We start from the raw sequence: 22,916 nt of genomic DNA on the forward strand, positions 1-22,916 counted from the left end.
TAATTTTGTCCGGAAGATTTAAACTTTAACGGACATCTTGACCGGCGAAAGAAACTGAAACTGAAACTCTGCCGCACGGTCCCCTCGTTCCTTGAAAGAGGCGGAGAGGTAGGTGTTTGTCATCTGCTGGTGGACTAACCGGAGAGAATTACAGGGCTTGCCTCGACGGGGAGGGATTGCATTGAATTAAAGCAGCGGGAGCAAACGCTTGCCTCGGGGAGGGAGAAAAAAAGCCACAGCGGAGAATAAACAGAAGGGTAACCATGGTAACTATGGGCGGGAAGTCTTCTTCACTGCTTTTGTGGCAGACTACAGCGCCACTTACAGGCCTGGCATATGTACTACAGCGTCTCCAGCACTTTCGAGCGGCAATGGCCGGCCGTGGCCCAACCCCACATTCCCCTGATAGGTGGAGAGTTGGCCCAATAGCCGTAGCGCCACTTCTGTGACGACATAGAAGTGTTCAAATCTGGATCAGTTTTTATCAGATCCGTTGCAGCCCCTTTTTTAGAGATTTGGGTATGGAGGAAAATAGACAGGGTTGTGTTTTCTCACACTTGGTGAGTTCCCTGGAACACCGGGGACACATATTCATTTATAAAAGACGTTCAAAAGTCCATTTTGCATGATAGGTCCCCTTTAAAGAAGAGATAACACATTTTTTTTTAAAGTACGATATTAAGATTAAGATTATACGTTACGATATAGAACATTATTTACATGAAATCTGGATGTAACAAAGAACTACGTACAGTATACTCTTGCAGAGTAATCAAAATCATCAAATCAAATATTTGCACTATTGTTCTGGAAAGTGGAAAGCTGTCGAGATACTAAGAGAGGTAGCTTGTGTACAAATGTGCAAATCAAACAAACAAAAACACTAAATTATCTCCATAATTCTGGTTGCAATAAATCTATAACTATTGTTGATTAATGTGTTTATAACTTAAATGTATTAGTTGTTAAAGTAAAAAAACTGCTGGGTATACATCCTCGGATATATGTTGATTTATATTTTTTATTAATAATCTGAACCTGCAATGTACGTCATGATGTCAAACAACTGTAATGGAGTTAATAAGAACAATATCTGCCATAGTGGTGTACTAGTTTAATGTTGCATAAAATGGAAATACACAAGTAGCCTACAACAACCTCAAATAAGCTTAACCAAACTTGAGTAAATTATCATATTCTAATTGATATGAAATGAAAACCACATTTAGTAAAGCATTGATATTTTTTATTGAAAGCACAAGGTAACATTCATGTTACACACTTCATCCACTGATATATGACTGAAGTTACACTGACCAGACTTTATTAATGGTTCGATTAACCCAAACGAAACCCAACAAAAACAGTTTCGTTATCTTCAGTTGCAAAGATATTGTTATATCTCTCACAGGCTCCGCCCTCTACTGGACTCTATGGGTACTACCTTATCCCGCGTGCATTCTCCCACTGAGACTTCTATAGACGTAGCCGGCCCAGGGCGGGCCTACCTGAATGCGCGCGCATCACACCGTATAAAAGGAGGCCTCGCCTCCTGACTGCTATCCTTGTTCTCTTCAGCTAAGCGGAAGTGATTCCACAGAAGACGTAAGACGTATTGAAGTGAAAGTAATAGAGAGAGAGTATGGCTGGACCATAGGACCTGCCCGAATTGTCCGAACCTGATTTCAGGAGTCGATCCGCACCCCCTCTGCTTCACGTGTTTGGGGCCCGACCACGCGATGAACGGTATGGGCTCGACGCCGGCGTGCTCGGCCTGTCAGGCGATCCCGCGGCGCACGAGGGAGCATCGTGGGCAGCACTTCCTGGAGAAGATTGCCCCGCAGGAGGAGTCGGAGGAGCTGGATCTCGACGTCGTTGACATGGGCAATTCGGGAAGCGAGGGGACATCGTTCCGGTTCTCCCTGCCGTGGGGCCAGACGGCCCCGGTTCCGATGATCGACGACGAGGACGCCTCGCTATCCGGAGGTCCAACTCTCAGCTCTGCGCGGATGGATTTCCCAGCGGTGATGACTCTGGCGGCGGAGCTTGTAGGTTTACCGCTCCCCCCACCGCTGCCACCGAGGCCTGTAAACCGCCTGAGATCGGGGGTTTATGGCCCGGTGCATCCGGCGCAGCCGACCTTCGTTTCGCCCCAGCTGCCAGAGGTATGGCGGTGTGTGGAGGCGACATGGCAGCAGCCATTTAAAACGAAGGCCCCGATAATCTTGGCGTGTTGGCGTCTTCCTGATCACCCTCAGGCAGACGCCCCCGCCCTCCCGTCTCAGGACGAGAGCGATTATTCGGACCACGCTGTTAGTCAGATGAGTAATCTGATTTATGGCGTGGCCACCGCAGCAGGGCGGATGATTTCCCTGGCCACAGTGGCGTCTCGTCACGTGTGGCCAGGGCTCACGGCCCTATCTAAAAAAGGACCGAGAGATCTCCTCGGAGCCCCCGTGTCCACGGAGGGGCTCTTTGGGTCGGTCTCCTCGGTCACCCAGTCAGCCGCCTAGAGGAGGAGAGAGTCCAGCTTAGCCGCATGCTATCGCTGGCTCCTCCTCAGGCTCCGCTACGTGCCCCCCTTGCATGCCATGCAACGGAGGGAGCGTAGTACGACAGTGAAGCGGAGGGAGAGGCGCCGGCACGGGGGTCCCTTAGCTGCAGCGCCCTCCACCTCTACGGCCCACCCCGTGGCACCGGCATACCGGCAATCACGGGGAGGGGCTGCCCAACCGAGGCAGGCTCCGCAACAGCAGAGCACCCGGGTGGGGAACTCCATCTTCGCGGAGTTATCTGTCTATTTAATGCCCAGATCTCTGTCAAAACTTTTAAAATAAAGATGGTGTTGATCTGTATCCAAGTCTGAGTGTCCTTTGTTTCCACAATACACTTGCACATGTTGATGACTGTACAAGTTCCCCATTCGCCGCCCCAGCTACAGCTCCCGTTAGGGAGGAGGCTAGTGGGAGTGCGCAGGTGAGAGTGATGAACCGCAGGCAGCACTGTTATAGTGCGGTGCGGGTACAGGGACATTATGGCCGATGTTTTTCTGTTAGAAAACATTCTATGCCTGAAGCTAAGACTCCAAATAATACTTTTTACTATAGTGTGTGTGAGACAAGTGAACTGAGCCAGCCTGCTAACAACCACCAGTCTGCTGTCATTTGAAACATGTTCCCCGACCTTTTAACACACTTTTTACCCATGTTATGCGTCCTGGAGGTATCAGCCTATTTCAAACAACTTTTCCCCGCCTTTCAAACACTTATTCCGGGGTTTTAGTCAGTCATTTTGCAGGATTAACATTGACGCTCTCCTGAAAATGCACAGAATATGTGCATTTCCAGGAGAGCGTCAATGTTAAATGATTTCGTGCAAAATGACTGGCTAAAACTCTCTTCCAGACATTTAAAAATACTTTCCCCGACCATTTAAACATTATTTCTGGCTTGTAAAGTGCAGTTATGCGCCCTGGAGGTATCAGACTATTTTAAACAACTTTTCCCCGCCTTTCAAACACTTATTCCTGGGTACAAGTGTTATATTTCCCCCCCTGGGTGTGTGTGAGACATGTGAAGTGAGTCAGCCTGCCAACAAGCAGCACCGTGCTGTCATTTGAAACATGTTACCCCACTGTTTGACACAGCTTTACCCACGTTTTGAGGACTTACTGCTGGGTCAATGTGTGCTCCAATGTGTCCTCTTTCTTCCCCCTGGGTGTGTGTGAGACAAGTGAAGTGAGTGCAAGGTTATGGAGGTGCCACTGTTATGGGGACTGCTGCTGGTGGTCATGAGTCCGTCCTTTGGGGCTCTGTGAGCGGGCAGAGAGAGGTGATTTCCCCCTGGTCTCTCCTGGAGGTGCAGAGTCCCACTGTTGGGGACTGCTGCTGGAGGTCTCTAGTCCGTCCTTGGGGGCTCTGTGAGCGGGCAGAGGGAGGTGATTTTCACGGTCTCCGCCCTGGAGGTCTGAAATACACAGAGTCCCACTGTTAGGGGAACATGCTGGAGGTAATTAGTCCGTACTTTGGGGGTCTGTGAGCGGGCAGACGGAGGTGATTTTCACGGTCTCCGCCCTGGAGGTCTGAAATACACAGAGTCCCACTGTTAGGGGAACATGCTGGAGGTAATTAGTCCGTACTTTGGGGGTCTGTGAGCGGGCAGAGGGAGGTGATTTTCACGGTCTCCGCCCTGGAGGTCTGAAATACACAGAGTCCCACTGTTATGGGGACATGCTGGTGGTCATGAGTCCGTCCTTTGGGGCTCTGTGAGCGGGCAGAGAGAGGTGATTTCCCCCTGGTCTCTCCTGGAGGTGCAGAGTCCCACTGTTGGGGACTGCTGCTGGAGGTCCCTAGTCCGTCCTTGGGGGCTCTGTGAGCGGGCAGAGAGAGGTGATTTCCCCCTGGTCTCTCCTGGAGGTGCAGAGTCCCACTGTTGGGGACTGCTGCTGGAGGTCTCTAGTCCGTCCTTGGGGGCTCTGTGAGCGGGCAGAGGGAGGTGATTTTCACGGTCTCCGCCCTGGAGGTCTGAAATACACAGAGTCCCACTGTTAGGGGAACATGCTGGAGGTAATTAGTCCGTACTTTGGGGGTCTGTGAGCGGGCAGAGGGAGGTGATTTTCACGGTCTCCGCCCTGGAGGTCTGAAATACACAGAGTCCCACTGTTAGGGGAACATGCTGGAGGTAATTAGTCCGTACTTTGGGGGTCTGTGAGCGGGCAGAGGGAGGTGATTTTCACGGTCTCCGCCCTGGAGGTCTGAAATACACAGAGTCCCACTGTTAGGGGAACATGCTGGAGGTAATTAGTCCGTACTTTGGGGGTCTGTGAGCGGGCAGAGGGAGGTGATTTTCACAGTCTCCGCCCTGTAGGTCTGAAATACACAGAGTCCCACTGTTAGGGGAACATGCTGGAGGTAATTAGTCCGTACTTTGGGGGTCTGTGAGCGGGCAGAGGGAGGTGATTTTCACGGTCTCCGCCCTGGAGGTCTGAAATACACAGAGTCCCACTGTTAGGGGAACATGCTGGAGGTAATTAGTCCGTACTTTAAAAAGTATGAAAGGGGGGAGGGTACATTTCTCATAAGGGAACAGTTTCAATTGCTAGCAGAACAAGAAGACCCAACCCATATACAGATATTGATGAAAATGATAACAGTGTGTAAATGATGTTAAATGATATGGATGATAAATGATGAGATTGTTCAAAGAATGTCCAAATGATGTGATACTTCAAATGATAAAATCATTTGAAGGAAGAACCAGCTACAATGCTAATATGAAGGGAATCAATGCAATTTACTATACTATTCCAAGATGGTGTATTCTTTATTACTTTATACTATTCCAAGATGGTGTATTTTTTATTTACTTTTTACTATTCTAAAAAAAAAGTTTGTTTCTTTTATACTTTGTAAAAACAAGTGCCTTAACACTGAATGTAGTATGAGAAGGATTTCTGTGAAAAGAGGGAGTAAGAAATGTTCTGATACCAAGCTAAGTGGTGCTATTCATGATATTGAATGTTAACACTAGAAGTTATGCACAAAGAAAACTTTTATGATTGAAGACCAGCCAAAATATTTTTTTTATTTGTTGTATTTTTTGTATTTTAATGACGGTTATTTAAACCATTCCATTCTGATTGTATGTTTTTGATATGAGTTATGTACTATGCAAAGTTCAGATGAAGAACTCATTAATTTCAGTATTGTGTTCACACCTTAAAAGGTGTGAAAGGAGGGATTGTTAGAAATTTAAAATCAATGTTTACAGATGAAGAACTCATTAATTTCAGTATTGTGTTCACACCTTAAAAGGTGTGAAAGGAGGGATTGTTAGAAATTAAAATCAATGTTTAATAGCATAATTAGTCTAAAATATATCGTCAGTTTTAAAAGCTGTTTTATTGTGAAAAAACCCGGAAGTTCTCAAAGTCTCAATGCCAAGCTTTTATTCTGAAAATCCTTCATATCCGGTCAGCATGCCGCGAACAATGTTTTAAACTAACGATTACAGCTGTTTATAAGGTATTAAATAGAAAGTCATGAAAGAGATAAGGAGGAGAAAAGGCTTGAGGAAGTAGGCAGGGAATACAGAATGTTGAAGTCCTCTGTTTTACGCGATGTCGAACATCGAAGACCGAGGAGGATGGCCCACTATCTGCACAGCGGTAGACAACGAGACGTGGATAAAAACGGATGACAGAGGACAGCTCGCTCTCTTTTCTTCGCTGCAGCCTACCCTGAAGACATCACCGGCTTTGTCTCTCCTTACCCATGCTTGTTCTTTAACCACGTTACTTAATTAAACTCAACCAATTTGAACCTTTTCGGAGACTCCATTAGTCTCTTCATTCTAAGCTCCTCTCCTGGGCGCGAGAACATCGAATACTTCAATAATGTCCTTCATTTTATTTAAAATAAAATAAAATAACAAAATATTTTTGTATGGATATTTGAGACGTGTATGCTTCCCGGACTGTAAGCTAGCAACATGTGCTTTTCTGCTGCTCAATAAAGTTACCTTTTGCACCTTCGATGCACCGCCTCCGACTCCTATCTCTCTGCACTACAATACTATTGTTAATAGTTCATTCTTATCTAAAAACAGCGGGACGATAGCTCATATATGACATTTCAAAGGTCTTTTATCTTGAGCGCAGTAATGGTAGGTATCTAATTACTTATTTATTTAGAATGGTGATATACACAGTGATAGTTGTTAAGGACTAACGTTTATAATAAATAGCCTAGTATTTATCCATATTCATAATAATATTTATATATTCAACAACCATTTTTAATGTAAAAGGCTCATAAAATAAAAACACAACACTGTCATTGCAAGTGACACTCAGTTAGTTGACTTTTATGTTCAACTGCTAAATTCGTTACTGATAAAAAAGGGCTTCTACCTAATTACCTTAAATAAACTCACTCACTATTCTTATTCTTATCATTCTTTATGAGCGCAGAAATAGTCTTAAAATCAGACCTGTTTTTTAAATGAAATCTGCCGGCAGGCAGGCAGCTCTGATCACCTAATGATAAATGCGCCACACCTAATCGCCGGCCATTCAGCCACAGCTCCCTCTATACAAATCAAACTGTAGACAGTGTGAAAGCACTTATTGTTTTAAATAATGGTCGGAATGTGACCTGTGAGCCTTCTGAATTACCGTGGGACAGCACATTCTAAACTAAAATGTTCAATCGATAAAGTAACATCTTATCTTATCTTATCTTAATAATATCTTCATATTCATAATAATAATAAATCATACAGTATGTGTCCGAAAGGGAGCAGGAGGAAGCAAACAAAAAATATACTGCATATTAAAGCAAACGATTGTAAAGGTAAAAGTATGAGCATAACAAATAAAGAAGTGTAATGTAAACATTTACATTATTATTATGATTATTTAATATATAAAGACTATATATTATTGAATTACAAGATTAGATATACTTTATTTGATCTAAAATATTGATGTGTTCAAATGCTCTTCAAAACACAACTGAAAGTCCATGAAAAGTTGTCTTTCTGTATTTGTGAATGAAGCGCCATCTCCTGGTTAAATCCTGAAATTGAAAATCTGGCAATGCCCTCTTGGAAAATAGTGGGAGGGCTTAACATTCCCAGACGTTGGTCTTAGGCAGGTCTTAGGCAGGAAGCTGTAAGCTGGAGTCCTATCTGGAGTGCTACATCTGTACATTTTCTAATGCCCCAACTCTTTACCTGCCCACTGTTTACGGCAGCATGTTGAACGGTCGTTGTGAAGACCACCATGGTTGTGAACTTGACCACTTCCTCGACAGTACGAAAGGCTGCTGGAAACCCTGTTGGCAGCACAATATGTTCATAACCACATAATGGGTTTATATTGTCAATCACTATGTGCATTCAAATATACTATTATAATATGTTTTATATTTACAAATGACTTCAGAATATGGGAAAAATACCTGATGCTTTGTTTCCTAAGAAGCCATGTGTGAAGACCTCACTGATCCAGTCCTGCAGCTCAGTGTCTCTATGCACCTCACAGTCTGAGGGATACTAGTGCTCCACTACTGCCTTCACAAAGCTGGTATACACAAAACAGTTGTAGTTTTAATAATATGAGTGCCTGAGAAAGTCTCTAATGGTGTTTGTACAATGAATCACTGTGGACAGTCACAATATTTATGAATAGGTAAAACCTTTGGATGATGTTCCACAGCTTCAGGCCATCATCTCTGTAGTAAAAGTTGGGGATAGACTCCAGTCCTCGTGCAGCGATGTTTTCCGGCAGACAGAGAGAGCTGTAGGTCATTTCAGAGAGATCCCTTCTCATGAGCTCAATTACTCCATCAAATCCAAGTGAACTCTAACAAATCAAAAATACACATATACCATCAGACACGTTTATTGACATCGAATTAGAAACCATCCAAAACGGTCTAATCTAAGCTGCAAGGTGTAGTATGCATTTGATTTGATTTATAATTGTAATAAATATATCAATTTTAAAAAGCCTTACATTAGTGAGAGCCCCATCAGGTCCTAATGTAGGCGGGCTCTAATGTTTATGTGAAGAGTGTGCCGGAAGTGGGGAAACAGCAGCTGAACAGACATAGGAAACAAATATAAAAGTCCAAGTAAGATGCTTGATTCAGCAGACAACAGGCAGAACATCATCAGTGTAACTGAAGGAACCTATAAGCAAACACAACTGAAATCAATTACAATGTTTGTATTAAAAGTTTGACATCTTCAATACATGCAAAAATAATGGTTCATAAAACCATATCCACAGATGATCTATGAAAAGTAAGTAACCAAAAAAACAGTGAATGACAAATAACAAAACGATCTTCAAGTACAATCAAAGATACAAAAACAGTGAGACACACATGTAATACACACATGAAAGTTGTGTTTCATGCTTCAAAAGATGTGTTTTAGATGTGTGCAACATCTTCACGGATACCTCTCAGCCCAGCCACAACCTGTTTGCACTTCTGGCATCTGGCAAGCGTTTCAAAAGGGCCTTTCTTAGAGTACTGTAGTTTCCTTTGGAATTCACATGTTGTGTTACGTTAATCTCAGCATAGTCACATACTTTGCATTCAACCTTCCAAAGTAATGGGGTTTAATCAAGGAAACTTGTTTGCAAGCATTCCTCTTTTTATTTTACAAATGTCCTGTCTCAGCTTTTCTTTCAACCATCTCTATTATAGACATAATATACCTGAAAATCAATCAATACCAATTATAAGCATTATTTCAGAACAAGGGAATACAAAAAACCTGCACTACCTCTGTTGTGTGGAGTACTTATACCTTGTAAATTGGGTGAATCACAGGGAAGCTGCGGAGAGCTGCAAGAGCGAAAACCTCTGCCAGACAGTGAGTTCTCATGAGGTGATGGACTGTTTAGTGATCCATGCAATCTGCATGTTTAATGAACATCTTGGCTAGCAGCCAGTCCGTTTCTGGATCACTGGGCAGGAAGATGGGGTTCTTCTCAGATGGTTGTTGATTCAACTGGAAATTGATAAGAAATGGATTAACCCTCCCTTTACGATACCTCAAAGACGGTTTTCCATAGACTGACCATGGTAAAGACCCATAACATTACATGCTGGCTTTTAAATTGATTTTACAGTACCTGTATTGCAATTGGCATCAGTTTGTTTTCTGGGTTCACGTTGAGCAAACAGAGACCAGCAGTCACGTGCAGAGGTTCACCATTATAGGCTGCAGGGGGAATTCCATCCATCTTCTTCTGGTCATAAAGGAACATGTTGCCTTTCTGGAAAGACATCAGAAAGAAGTGTTTAAGACATCGAGAGGTATCGCAGAATTGTAATAAGTCAAGGAAGTATGACAGAGGGATGGTAAATGGACAAATCGTGATTCTGAAACAAAGATTACCATCCATTTAAAGTTAATCTTCACTCATAGCTCCATTTCCTTCTGCAGAGAGCTTCCCTCTTCCAGGAACGGCTTCTCCATTTCCTCTGTGACCGGGAAGTTTGTGGGAAGCTCTGAGCAGCGCTTTATAACACCAGGGTTGAGTTCATTCAGGAACTGATATCCATAACAGTCATCTTCCATCCAGTGGTCTGCAACATACTCTGGAAGAATAGCAATTGATATATTAAAAATATAAAATAATTATATATTTGGTTTAAAACGAATAACAATTGGTACATTTAATAAATAATATAATATCATTTATCTAAAATGTTGTTGGGTGTTTCAGGTTCAACATAATCATCATTGTCATTGACTGTAAAGCAAGAATGTTGGTCAGGTATTTAAATAATTTTAACTTTTGCTGAAATACTTTGTAGAAAACAAAACATTTTACAGAACAGGAAAAACATCTACTGAATATCTATCTGTTGTTATGAAACCATGACATAGATGGGGTGAGTTACAGTGACAACTGGTTAATGGGATAAAAAGAAAATACCTGACATTGTTGTCTTTTTAAACCAGAATGTAGGTCATGCTATCGGAACGTCTGGAACCGATTCATTCAGCCCGGAGGCTGTTTTTTATGGCATTTAGCCATGGGAATGTTCCCTTTGGAATAACAACAGCAAGCACATACTGTAATTGTACATTAATCACGTACTATTAATTTAATGATGTTCCAACAGAATCAGAAATCCTTTATTTGTCCCGCAACTGGGACATTTACAGGTGTCACAGCCGCAAAGGTGCAGTGCAATAAGAAAAAGAGTAGACTTGTAGACTAAAAGGCATCACATATTATTGTTAATCTTCCCATATGAACAATGTATATTTTTCATATTAAATGTAACAGTGATAAGAGCGGACTTATCACTGTTACTGATGTCAGTCCTCTCTGGTGTTTGGAGTTATGTCTACACCTGTCTGCCAATTAAATGTATTTAAAAATATTAATTATTCGGAGGCCCAAGTGAAGGTTACAAATGGGGGATTCAGCACCTTCAGATCTACAGGTTTAATGACAACTGTAGAGGCATCCGGAGAGAGGTAAGAAAGCTAATGCTATGCTAACTGAGTGCTAACAAAACGTTGGCGTATCATGCACAAGTAATCTCCCAGTATATGTAAATATATTGCAATATTCCCTGTTTTAAATTATATTCTCAGACTCAGTGTAGTGGTTTGTGTTACTGTACAGTAGTTCAGCAGTAAACAGTCAGACGGCTGACATCCAACACATTCTGCATAGATTGGTAATGTTTGCTACGTCTCCCTCGTTTCCCTGTTAGTTTAAAAGAATAAGATGTAATCCTGTGGTCCTTTTTTTTGTTTTGTTTGTTGGTCATTGGAGTGGCTGTTAAAGCCAGCGTCATAGCAGCAAAATAACAAAATTAAAACTGTGTATAGGTAGGGTGTAGGGGGAGGTTTGGAATTGGGACTAACAATCAGAATCAGAAAGAGTTAAAGAAGATAAACACATTTTTTTTTTAAGTACGATATTAAGATTAAGATTATACGTTACGATATAGAACATTATTTACATGAAATCTGGATGTAACAAAGAACTACGTACAGTATACTCTTGCAGAGTAATCAAAATCATCAAATCAAATATTTGCACTATTGTTCTGGAAAGTGGAAAGCTGTCGAGATACTAAGAGAGGTAGCTTGTGTACAAATGTGCAAATCAAACAAACAAAAACACTAAATTATCTCCATAATTCTGGTTGCAATAAATCTATAACTATTGTTGATTAATGTGTTTATAACTTAAATGTATTAGTTGTTAAAATAAAAAAACTGCTGGGTATACATCCTCGGATATATGTTGATTTATATTTTTTATTAATAATCTGAACCTGCAATGTACGTCATGATGTCAGACAACTGTAATGGAGTTAATAAGAACAATATCTGCCATAGTGGTGTACTAGTTTAATGTTGCATAAAATGGAAATACACAAGTAGCCTACAACAACCTCAAATAAGCTTAACCAAACTTGAGTAAATTAGTGACATTATCATATTCTAATTGATATGAAATGAAAACTACATTTAGTAAAGCATTGATATTTTTTATTGAAAGCACAAGGTAACATTCATGTTACACACTTCATCCACTGGTATATGACTGAAGTTGCACTGACCAGACTTTATTAATGGTTCGATTAACCCAAACGAAACCCAACAAAAATAGTTTCGTCAGTTCTTCAGTTGCAAAGATATTGTTTCTGCCCGGCCCCCACAGATTCACCCACACCTTGTCGTCTCCAGTCAGTTGGATCACGCTGCTCGTGCTGGCCACCTGGCTGCACTTCACAGGGTGAGTGGTGTGATACAGAGACACAACTTTTGTATATAGCACACTGCCCACGCCCACTACTTACAAATATCTGAGATTTCTTATTGAACAGAACTTGTCTTTCAAGTTACACACCGAAAATGTTGTTTCAAAGCAAAAAATTAAATTAGGTTTCTTTTACAGAAATAAATCCTGTTTCTCTTTTCAGACAAGGTAACATTTGATATCTGCAACGTTTTTACCTGTATTAGATTATGGTGATTTGCTATACATAAATGCCTCCGACCAGTGCCTAAAGAGCTTGGATACTGTGTACCATTGTGCCTTACGATTTATTACTGGATGTGGATACCGAGTACACCATTGCACCAGTGGCGGCTGGTGGACTTTTTTTTTGGTGGGGCTGTTGACATATAGAAGACAACCAATGTGGGGGGTCAGGGGGCACATTTTTTCGAGAAATGACCCCTTAAATTATGACTTCTGGTGATGTTAGAGGGGGGGGGGGAAAGGAGAAATTAAGGCTTAAAAATATGAGAAGACTGATCAATACCTCCATAATCTTCAGTGTGGAAAATATTATTTATCAACCTGAACATCTACAACTGTACCAGGAATTTGTATTCTCAGAACTGGTCTTTCTTTTTTTCTTTCTTAAAACTGTTCATGTTTTGTGAACCAACACCTCCACCAAGTGGCTTTACAGTGAACTGCATGTGGGATATAAAAACTGTAGATAATGTGTTTCTGGTCATTAATAGCATCTTTTCAGTAGCATTAATTATAAATATTTAAGTGGTTCAATACAAGTCACTACAGCATTTCAAACTGAACTGTGAATAAATGCAATTTAAAAAAAAGAAGCACAGCACAAAACGTCATACATTGTGTTTTTTCTTTGTTTCTCTGAGGATTATTTACAAACAGGCTTATTTACATATAGCAATAACTCAGAAATGAAAAAGCTACATCGTCTAACACGAACAACCAGTTAGCATAATGATAATATATGTGTTATGTACAATGTAACTGGCAAGGCTAGAGCAAGAAAGAACATAAAGTTTGCAAAAGGTTTAAATAACTTCAAGTATCTGTCTTCAGATTACATGGAGGTTTTAGTCCGATGGGAAGCAGATTTTAAGCGACACCGAAGATAAACCAAAAATGTGGTGGAGCTGCAAACCGTGTAGTGTTGCTGGGACAAGACAGGAGCTATAACCGTTGGAAAATACATCACAGACAACCATGTTTATATATATCTATGTCTGTCACTACCCGATCGGTCCACCTGCCCGATCTGTACTGCGCATGTGCGAGATGGTCCGCCATATTGTGGACAACTACATACGGCAACTCTAATAGGACACTTGACACAGTGGCTTTTGGCAAAGCAGAAAAAGATCTGATTGAGATGAGTTATTGTTATTACAACGTGACTTCACTATTATTTAACTTTTATTTGGGGTTAAGTACATTGTCAGAATAAGTGAGAAATGGATTTAACTTCTGTTAGACAGCTATATGCCATACATTTTTGCATACATTCAGAGTAAATATTTATTCAGTATGATAGCTGTCTAACAGAAGTTAAATCCATTTCTCACTTATTCTGACAATGTACTTAACCCCAAATAAAAGAACCCAATAAAAAGAGTTGTTAAATAATAGTGAAGTCACGTTGTAATAACAATAATCTCTCTCGGTTCTTTTTCTGCTTTGCCAAAAGCCACTGTGTCAAGTGTCCTAGTAGAGTTGCCGTGTGTAGTTGTCCAATATGGCGGACCATCTCGCACATGCGCAGTACAGATCGGGCAGGTGGACCGATCGGGTAGTGACACCCTCAACCAGTGCAGTAGCAGCCACTAGCAGCTGAGTCTGTTGCTGCTATCTGTAAACTATGCCGCCGAAACATAATTTCAGCCAATCAGCGTCGTCAAATCTGATGGTCACCGGGCGCCAATGTCAGCGCTCGGTGCAGTCTGTGAGTAGTTTGGACAGTGACTCGTATCCGGGTGACGCAGTAGTTGATGAGGATGGCTTCGTGTGCAGGTGGAGTCTCCGGACCTCGGTCCCCGCCTAATTCCGCTGTCGGTGTTCTTTTCCCCATAATGACCGCGTCGCTGCACATTATCCCTTACTTATTACATGGCTTAGTTGAATACTCGATTCTGATTGGTCAATTCAGAACACGTGACACGTTGTTAATCCAGAACAGACAGAGGGCTGTCAAGGATTTATTGACCGTTGTTAAGGATGCTCAAATCTGCAGAAAGAAGTCCGGTCGATTGAACTGTATACAGTTTGGCTGAACTGTATACAGTTTGGCTGTATACACCTTCATGCCGATCTAGATCCCTCCGCTTCGCGTCGGGCTCCTGATCTGCCTGTCGGTGTTCTTTTCCCCATAATGACCGCGTCGCTGCACATTATCCCTTAAACGGACCGTCCACACAGCAGCGTTAAAAAATCTTGGAACGCTTCTGCCCATTCACTTTGAATGGGGTGACGTCACTTTGCCTCACTTTTCGCCGAACTGCATTGTGGGCAGCAGAGCGGAGATTTTCAGGATTTTCAGGATTCAAAGTTGAGCAATGTTCAACTTTTGAAGCTGAGGTGGAAGCGTCAGCCAATCAAATCCTGTGTATGCAAATCTGACAGTTCAAGCGCTAGCCAATCAAACCGCGTGTATGCTGGGAGAGACATACCGCAGGTCATTTCCTCATATTCCAAAAAATGGAGGAGAAATTAGCGGTAGGGAATCACCCGGTGCTTTATGACCAGTCCCTATTTACCTACCGGGATATAAACCGGAGGAGCCAGGCATGGAGGGAGGTGGCAGAGACAGTGGTAGGTTTTCGCCTGTTTGGGGAGTTTATATCCAGTTTACTTCGGGCTTTTTTGCTTCGTATGTCGGGGGCGGGAGATTCATGTGATTGGTTGTTGGTGCCTTGCTCGCAAAAAATCCCCAAGCTTCAGATACGCCCACCTCCAAGATTTTTTTAACGCTGCTGTGTGGACGGGCCGTTACTTATTACATGGTTTAGTTGAATACTCGATTCTGATTGGTCAATTCAGAACACGTGACACGTTGTTAATCCAGAACAGACAGACCGCTGTCAAGGATTTATTGACCGTTGTTAAGGACGCTCAAATCTGCACAAAGAAGTCCGTTCGATTTAACTGTATACAGTTTTGGCCGAAAAGCAAACTGCATGCAGTTTGCTTTTCTAACTGACAAGACAAGAGCGACAAGGAAACAGCGGAGAAGTAACGGGCAGAAACCCTCCTTTTTACGCAGCGGTCCAGACATAGACATCAAACGGCGACACATATTCAGTTGCCAGTTACTTTGGCATTAGGGCAGGGATATCTAGATACTTTCCAAGGTTTGACATCATGAATTGTGCTACTTTTAAAGCAAGCAACGATGTTTTCAAATCTGTAATCAAAAAGCTCCGCCTTCCTGCCGTTGCTACGTTTTTCAAACGGTAACAACGGACTATTTTCCTTAGCGGATGCATGTCAATTTAAATCAATACATTGTAGTGATCACTAATTAACGGGGTTACATAATTCAATCAAGGAACTACAGGTTGGGGGTATTGTTTCCGCACGGACACATATGTTGACGGTACCTCCGGGGTATATACTGGGTGTTTCTCAATCGCGAGTAAAGCTGCTTCAGAGCCACTATTTCAAGCACACTACGTCATCGAGTGCCGCCGAAGTACTGTTCCAATCTCCAGCATACTTGGAAATCTACCGAGCCCGGCGTACTCCGTTTGGAGAAATATCGAGGCTGCACATGAGTAGACTCCGCGGTCTTAAAATCCCCACAATGCTTTGCGCACGGACCAAATTCCCCAAATCTTTGGCGGAAGATGTAAGGCGGGGGCCTCTCATATGACGCCCTCCTGCACACTTGCTAGCGTGTTCCACACTTCGTTTTCCGAATGCCAGGAAGTATTCTTGACTCGCTTCTGAAGCAAGATGCTCGGCAGACATGTGCTACCAAGCAAGCGTACTCGCGATTGAGAAACACCCACTGTGTCCTCCTCCCTTTCGCTTTCTCTTCTCTTCCTGGGCTGCGACCCGACAACATGTCCGTTTCTGCTGCTCATTAAAGTTCCCATTTGCACCTTCGAAGCACCGCCTCCGACTCCTATCTCTCGGCACTACATTGGTGACCCTGATGTGATAAGTCTCGTGAAGGATCCGAGACTGAACCGAACACGGCAAAAAGCGCAGCTTTTCTCGAAATGCCGGGGATTCTTGGAGACGTCCGTGGCTGCCACGTGCACACAGACTGAGGCTCGGTGCGCCCCACGGAATGGCTGAGGACGTCGCTCGCCATTCCCGCGACCTGCCAGGTATGGAGAAACCCGTCTTCTACCTCGTGGAGCTGTTTCTTCGGGACATGCGGCTGCGTGTCCGGGCTGCGCTAGCTAACACGGCTAGTGTTGAGCCCCGCGCTTTGGCCGAAGAAACTAGCCGGTTCTTCCTGGCCGCCCGACAATTTACCCCTGAGGTGCTTGCCACTACACGCTGCAGCACCTTCCCTGGTGGGGGCACGCCGCCTGGCAGAGGCTCCGGGGCCGCCGACAGCGACTAACGGCCGTCGAGAACGGCTGGCCACGACTGCTAACAGCTAGCAGCTGACGGCTAACGACAGCTAGCCACGACAGCTGACGGCTAGCAGCTACCAACGGCTAACGACGACAGCTAGCAACGGCTGATGACGACGGCTAACGACTAGCAGCTAGCGGCTATCGACATCTGATTTTTTTTTTTTGTGGTGCCGGAGAGGAGGTTCGATCATGTCTGGTCGGCCTCGTGTGGACCCTCTCGCTTTTTCACCACCTCGACGGCGGCTTCGGACGTCGCCCATGCCTTCTTCGGCCCGTGGGTGGCGCGCTTCTGGACCCCGTCTCGCCTCGACTCTACGGTTTCGGACGTCGCCCATGCCTTCATCGGCCCGTGGGTGGCGCGCTTCGGGACCCTGCCTGGCCTCTCCTCTAACCGCGGCTCACAGTTCGCCTCGACGGCGGCTTCGGACGGCGCCCCGTCTGGCCTCTCCCCTGTCCACGGCTCCCTCCTCCCGGGGACACGGCTCCTTCCTCCCGAGGACTTCGTACCCGCCGCCGCTGTGCCTTCGCCTGCGGCCGGGCAGCGCTCTTCCCTGCTGGGGACCACCGGGATGTTCACGCCTGTCCCCACGTCGCAACACATCGACCCTGCTTTCTGCGGCCCCCTGACGACGGCCCGTTCCGGCCCGCCCCCCACCCCCCGGTGGGGATGCCCTCGCCCTCGTTAGGGCCCCTACCCTGTCCTGCGGCCCCCATCCGACGGCCCGTTCCATGGCCCGGCCCTCGCCGGCGGCCCCGCCCTCCTCGGCCCCTGTGGTGCTTCCTCCCGGACGCGAGGATTGTGTCCATGGTTGAATTCTGGGGGGGCTTGTGTAGTGATCACTAATTAACGGGGTTACATAATTCAATCAAGGAACTACAGGTTGGGGGTATTGTTTCCGCACGGACACATATGTTTACGGTACCTCCGGGGTATATACTGTGGCCGTGTCTCAATTCAGGGGCTGCACCCTTCGGAGTACGCAGCCTACGCGGTCCACGGAGGACCCAGCCCACGTAGACCGGGTAGGCTGGACCGAGCGGCCTACGAAATGAGACGGTCTAACCTACGGAGCGCTTCGTATTTACGTCACGTGATAGGCGCTGTTCGGTTGCGCTGCTCCAGCAGCCTGCTAGCAAATTAGCTTACAAGCTAACTCAGCTGAAAAGGATCCAGAAACTTTACTTTTACTTTTACATTTTTTGGAGATCACCATCGGCGATGAAATAAAGAGAAATTATAAATTAAATATTATATAAATTATATAGGCTATTGCTGATGTAATTTAATCATATTATTTCATATTTAAAATAAGTCTTAATTTTTCTGTACTAATAAAACAATATGTTTTTTAAATGAACAAAAGCATGTTGTATAGATTGATTCTTAACAATATTAGTGTTCTAATCTTAATAGCTGTGATTATTCTCCTTCTTCCCCTAAACCAGCCCAGATGATGTCCCACTGACTCCAGGTCAGCACCTCCAGGTCCAGCAGCACCGTGACCCCCCGCTCTGCTGAAATACACAATTAAACATTTTCTATGACCTATTTTTTGTATTAATAAAATTAAACTGAAGACAGTGTAATCACCTAGAGATATCCTATTAGTCCACTGCTTATGTACACATGTTGTAAATAATGGTTAAAACCTCAGTAAAAAGATGATCAAAGATGGTGGAAATATTTAAAATAGGCTTTTCTTTTAGCCCTACCTCAAAGCAGCATGAGGTGAACACAAAGGTTGTAATGTTGTCCCAAAGTTTAATAAACAGTAAAACATTGGAACATGTCAGAGAAATAAATAAAGCTAACAGCAGATACACGTCAGGGTAGCCTTTTATAAATCCCACCGTACTGTAGTGTAGGCTATACCGGTCTAAATGTTTTCACTTTGGTCTATTTAATATACATTATAACTTATCTATAACAGAGCCAAGATGTCTGTATGACTTTAGTAAACTTCTGAATTGAATTAAAAATAAGTGTAAACAACAGTGCAGTACGTCCAGCTAGCTAGTTAGCGTCACATATTTATCCGTATTATTTAACGAAAATGTACGTTTTAATGTCCCTTGGCTTTGACGTGTGTGACATTAGTTAATTTAAAGTAAGTTAAAACCCAATACTCACATTTATTAGTGATTCCTCCGCTTGCTGCTGCTTTTAAATCCACTCTGCTGGGGAGACCGGAAGCCATTTCATTTGAAAAAAACTCATTCTTCCCTGCGCGCATTGCACCCTGGGATATGGTAGGCCGCGGAGTGTACATCAGATGTATCCTTCAGATTGGGGAAAAGAAGGCTGCATTCGTGGGCCGCATTCGGAGGAGTCTCGTCTTTTTTTTAAATTGGGACAGCCTTCTTTCGGCGGAAGTGACGTATGCGGTCTACGAATGCACCCTTCGAAGGATGAAACGCCTGAATAGAGTGGCGAAGTCCCTCCCACTTACTTCCGGGGTATGGGACCTTATTCCGGAAAAGTTATGCATTGAAGTCAATGGGGAGAGAAAACTTATCTTTCGATCCCGTTTGAATTGTGCCATGAATTACACATATGATGTTTGTCAATCTTAAAAAATCATTTCCATGTCAAAAAAGTCACAGTTTGTCGTAAAACTGTTGAAATATAAGACTATGAAAAATACGTAACTAGAAAGACTACAAATCCCAGAGTCGCGTAAGTGATGTCACAATTGTTTACCTCCACCATTCAGATACCTAAGATCAGCGCAATATAGATATAATCTATCTATATGGCGCTGGCTAAGATAAGATAACTTTAACAAGATGCCTGTGTGCTTAGTACCAGGTTGTTATTATACCAGCAATGGGTCTTGCTCGTTCTTTTGCTTCCCGTCTGATGAAACGACCAGGAGTGGCTTGATCAAGTTAGCTACCTAGCTAGTAGCTAGCACGTTAGTTAGCATTACAGCCTTGTCATTTGTATTAGCCTTAACATGAAGTAACATTAAGTAACCCAAAATGTTAAACAGTAAGAGTAGTAGTCATATTTCGTGAACCCTTTGAATAGTACTGTCACCGGTGTGATCATTCTATAATACACCATTTAATTCCGGGGGAGAAATGCTAACGCTAACGTTAGCATCGGCGATCTTTTCTACTTCATGCTATCTGCACAAATGGTTGACATTAAACATTAAAACGACCAGGCAGTTCAGAGAGAATCAAAGGAAGGCAGGCTTTGCATGACATTCTTCAGGACGTGTTTCATTGTGGTGATAGTCAATCGTTTGTTGACAAGACAGTAGTGACGGCCATCTTGGTGACGTGTGTGGTTGACCAGAGATGTAGTTCATTGAGCCTTTCACACAAACAAATGTGTTACTTCACAGTTTTACGACACATTTTAATTTTTTTGACTTGCAAAATTATCTTTTAAATTGACAAACATCATATGTGTAATTCGTGGCACAATTCAAACGGGATCGAAAGATAATCTTTCTCTCTCCATTGACTTCAATGCATAACTTTTCCGAAATAAGGTCCCATGGGGCTCAACCGGAAAGGGAGGGACTTCGCCACTCTATTGAGACACGAGCCTCGTCTCAATACCCCTCCTCGACTCCTCCTTTCCCTCACTCGCGTCCCTTCCTTGCGTCTTAGCTCCGCCTCCGTAAGATGCGAGCGAGAGACACGAGGAGGTGACGCGAGGACAGAGGAGTCCTCAGGTATTAATTGGGATGTCCTCGTTCACTCAAACGTCACTCTTAAACGACGTCTGTTAATGATGACATGTGCACAGCTGTATCCCCTCTCATTGGGTTTAACTGAATAACCCCTTAGAACCGGCCCATTTATTGTTAAATATGTATTTAAATGATAAAGCTTTCTCTTTTTAGTCAAGGAATTCAATGTATGATGGTTGGTCCTGCTTTTGTGTTCCGTTTTGGTGTAAAATGTACATTTCAATAAAATTATAATTATAATAATGTGAAAGCCTTTACTCTGAAAATGTGTGTCCTGTAGATCCCCACATTTACCACAAACCCACATTCAGGACTGTGAATTTTAAATAATTGAACTCCTGAATATCTTAACACAAAACAAAACAAATAATTGTTATTTATCAAGATCTAGCCATTTATGAAATAGCTTTCTTAATAGCTATGTTTTAGTGACGTTCAAGATCATTAAACATGACTTAAATTGTTAGTATAACCTTAAGAAATGAATTGCACATAATAATTCCCACGGAGCTGTGAGCACTTATACATTTATGTGACGCTTTTCCACTCATTCTTCCAGTTCTCCGTTTTCCTGTGTTGAAATCGACCAGCTGTGAAGGTGGGGGCGGGGCTTTTATATGCGAGTAGTGAAAACACTTCCGCGTAGTCTGCTCTCGTGTATCCTCCCTTTCGTCTCCTCCCTCACCCCTCCTCCCTCACCCCTCCTCGACTCCTCCGTGTGCATTTCAGCTATTGGGACGTCCTTCAAAATGGCGTGTCTTGATCGATTTCCGGGTCAAGTCCCGGAGGAGGGGAAGAGAGGAGTCGAGGAGGGGTATTGGGATGAGGCTACGGCCTCTGTCCTCCTCCCTTTCGCTTTCTCTTCTCTTCCTGGGCTGTGACCCGACAACATGTCCGTTTCTGCTGCTCATTAAAGTTCCCATTTGCTACTTCGAAGCGCCGCCTCCGACTCCTATCTCTCGGCACTACAACATACAACTATTTTTTAAATCAATAAAATCATTTTCTAAATCCATAAAAGCATTTAAATTAATAGTGGGAGTCATATCATTACTTTGTTGAGAATGTGGCCATGTAATAAGCGGGATAATGTGCAGCGACGCGGTCATTATGGGGAAAAGAACACCGACAGGCTGATCAGGAGCCCGACGCGAAGCGGAGGGATCTAGATCTGCATTAATCTTACTTAATAGTTTGTTTTATTTCGCATATTGACTGGCTAATGTGCCATTTTATTTGTGTTTTACAGTTGTATTTGTCTGCCTGTCTTGTCTGTGTTTTATCTTTTGTAACTTTGTTCATGATGCCCTTCTTGGCCATGTCACTCTTGGACAAGAGATTTTAATCTTTAATTTAGTCTTTTTACCTGGTTAAATAAAGGATATACGTAGACACATTTATTCATGCAGGGTGGGGGAGTGTTTGGGAGAGAAACTCCCTCTGGAGGGAACACAGGGATTTAAGCCTTTGCTAAAGCACCCAGGAGGGGGCGCCCCTGCCTTTCTATCGACCTGCTGCCCATCAGAAAGTGTGTTTGACTCTCTGATCTAACCCTTTTACCATGTTCACATTTTGCACCTTTTGGTTCAGTTTGGGTCAAAATGCGCCACGACAATATTTGGGTCTAAAAATACAGAAATAGAAATATATCTCTAAAATTCCCAACAATATAGGACACATTATTGATTGCAAATACTCTCTGTTCGATCACATTTAACAATGCAATTATTTTGTGATAAAGTTGTTATTTATAGACTTCGGTTGCATATTCACGCTTAACTTTTGTATTGATGTTTATTTTTAACTGTTTGTGATTTGATTTTTAAATGTATTTTCTTATAATCAAAGAAAATATAAATATTTGATTCATTATTTAATGGAAGCATTTCAACATGTGCCTCTCCTTCGCTCTGCCACCTCTTCATTAGTGCATGTCTGGTTTGTGCACGTGTGTGTATTTCGGGTAATTGTAGAATAACACCAGAGTAAAACATGTACTTCTCCTCTGGGATTAATAAAGTTTGTCTTGAACAGAAAATAAGCGAAGAGTTTCAGGTTGTAAAAAAATATAATTTGACTATTTCCCTTTCAGTGAACATTTTAAACGGGTAACAATATTATTAATAATGATAATAATAATAATTATGTTTACATGATGTGGTTGTATTACCTGATGTTTTACTTGTTACCAGTTTAAAATATTCACTGAAAGGGAAATAGTCAAATGATATTTTTTTACAACCTGAAACTCTTCGTTTATTTTCTGTTTAAGAGAAACTTTGGTGGGTTCTGTACAATCCATGACCAAAACTGCTG

General features: G+C 43.0%; 2 long non-coding RNA genes across 2 annotated transcripts; both read right to left on the reverse strand.

Moving 5' to 3' along the window:
• Positions 1–7,817: 7,817 nt before the first annotated feature.
• LOC117470058 lies at positions 7,818–8,306 on the reverse strand. Its single transcript, XR_004554647.1, has 3 exons — positions 8,199–8,306; positions 7,962–8,083; positions 7,818–7,835 (listed from the first exon to the last, which is right to left on the reverse strand). It is a non-coding gene; the product is annotated as an uncharacterized LOC117470058 (long non-coding RNA).
• Positions 8,307–8,550: 244 nt separating this feature from the next.
• Positions 8,551–9,789, reverse strand: LOC117470057. Its single transcript, XR_004554646.1, has 3 exons — positions 9,650–9,789; positions 9,322–9,525; positions 8,551–8,601 (listed from the first exon to the last, which is right to left on the reverse strand). It is a non-coding gene; the product is annotated as an uncharacterized LOC117470057 (long non-coding RNA).
• Between the last annotated feature and the right edge of the window lie 13,127 nt (positions 9,790–22,916).

Source organism: Trematomus bernacchii, unplaced genomic scaffold (assembly GCF_902827165.1).
Source record: "Trematomus bernacchii unplaced genomic scaffold, fTreBer1.1, whole genome shotgun sequence".
NCBI lineage: Eukaryota > Metazoa > Chordata > Actinopteri > Perciformes > Nototheniidae > Trematomus > Trematomus bernacchii.